Source organism: Myotis davidii, unplaced genomic scaffold, assembly GCF_000327345.1.
Source record: "Myotis davidii unplaced genomic scaffold, ASM32734v1 scaffold185, whole genome shotgun sequence".
NCBI lineage: Eukaryota > Metazoa > Chordata > Mammalia > Chiroptera > Vespertilionidae > Myotis > Myotis davidii.
The window spans coordinates 5,256,957-5,258,382 of NW_006297811.1; the positions used below are offsets into that span (position 1 = coordinate 5,256,957).

The following is a 1,426-nucleotide window of genomic DNA, read 5'->3' on the forward strand; positions in this document are numbered from 1 at the left end:
GACAGAACCTAGAGAGGCAGACAGAGAGACAGAGCCAAGACACAGAACTCAGATCCTAGAACTTAGAGAAGATAGAACCTACAGACAGAAGTCAGAACCTACACAGAGAACTCAGATGAAGATTCGAGAGACAGAACTTAGGAGACAGAACTTACATGGAACTTAGAGAGAGAACCTGGCTGGAGATCCTAACCAGAACTTCGCTGGAGATCCTGACCAGAACTTGGCTAGAGATCCTGGCTAGGCTGCTGTTCAACTGAACGCTGTCTCCAAGTCATTCCTCCTTCGCCGACTCCATCCACACCTTTGGGGACCCCTGGACCTGCTGATGTTGGACCCCAGCACAGGATTAAGAGTTCCATCTTGTTTGGCTCAGAAGATCTCTGAATGAGGATGGGCAATAGAGGAGCCCAGGGTGAACATGATATTCTGCTGCCCATGCTGGGAAGACTGATGCTGGAGGAAGGAGAGCTGGGACATGGGAAGAGAACATGTGTACCCACAGAGGTGGAATTACCACAAACTTAATAGAAAGCTCAAACTTTGGGGGTTCTCATTTGAGCAAGACCTTGTTTTTTATAAAGAAGGTCCCAAATTATGTAAGCCTCGATCCCCACTCCCCTACCAAATCCTAGATTGGTCCCCAATCAGCCCTATACACTGTCCCCAGTGCTCTCATACTTCAAAGTAGGTGCTTATCACCCCAGGACTTTCCGGCATCCTTTATTGCTGTCAGGAAATCAGCTATCAGCTTAGTCAGGGCTTTCACCTTACACAACTCCGGGGTCCCCCACTTGCATCCTAGTGTACATAACTGGGAGTCCCTAGGAGTGTGTAATGTTTGTTTGTCTTTATTGCTTGCATGTTAGATTTGTGTGTGTGTCTTTGATGGTCTTCAGTTTCACGATGGCATCTAGGTGTGATTTTCTTTTATTTATTCGACATGAGGTTTATTGGGTTCTGCCAATCAGCAAATCAATATCTTTCATCAGTTCTAGAAAATTTTGTCATGTCTTCAAATATCACGTCTGCCCCATTGTCTCCCCACTTTCGTGTAGGAACTCTAGTTAAACACGTCAGACCTTCTATCTTTCTTGTTTCATTTTTATTTTATTTTATTTTTATTGAATTTATTAGGGTGGCATTGGTTAATAAAATTATATAGGTTTCAGGTATACAAGGCCCTGTATTTAATTTTCTATTTTAATCTTGTATTCTATAAAACATCATCTGTATATTGTATTGTGTGTTCACTACCTCAGGTCAAGTCTCTTTCCATCACCATTTATTCCCCCATTACCCTCTTCAATCCCTCCTCCCCCAACCCCTTTTCTCTGTGGCAATCCACCACAATGTTGTCTGTGTCAAATCTGCTTCCATCACCATTCATGCACCCTTTACCCTTTTCTACTCCCCCTACCTCTTT

General features: G+C 43.6%; 1 long non-coding RNA gene across 1 annotated transcript in view; it reads right to left on the reverse strand.

Moving 5' to 3' along the window:
* Positions 1-199, reverse strand: part of LOC107184626 — an 18,507-nt gene extending 18,308 nt beyond the window's left edge. Inside the window, exon 1 of the long non-coding RNA XR_001515526.1 lies at positions 83-199. This is a non-coding gene — a long non-coding RNA (uncharacterized LOC107184626). The remainder of the gene's footprint in view (positions 1-82) is intronic.
* Positions 200-1,426: the final 1,227 nt, after the last annotated feature.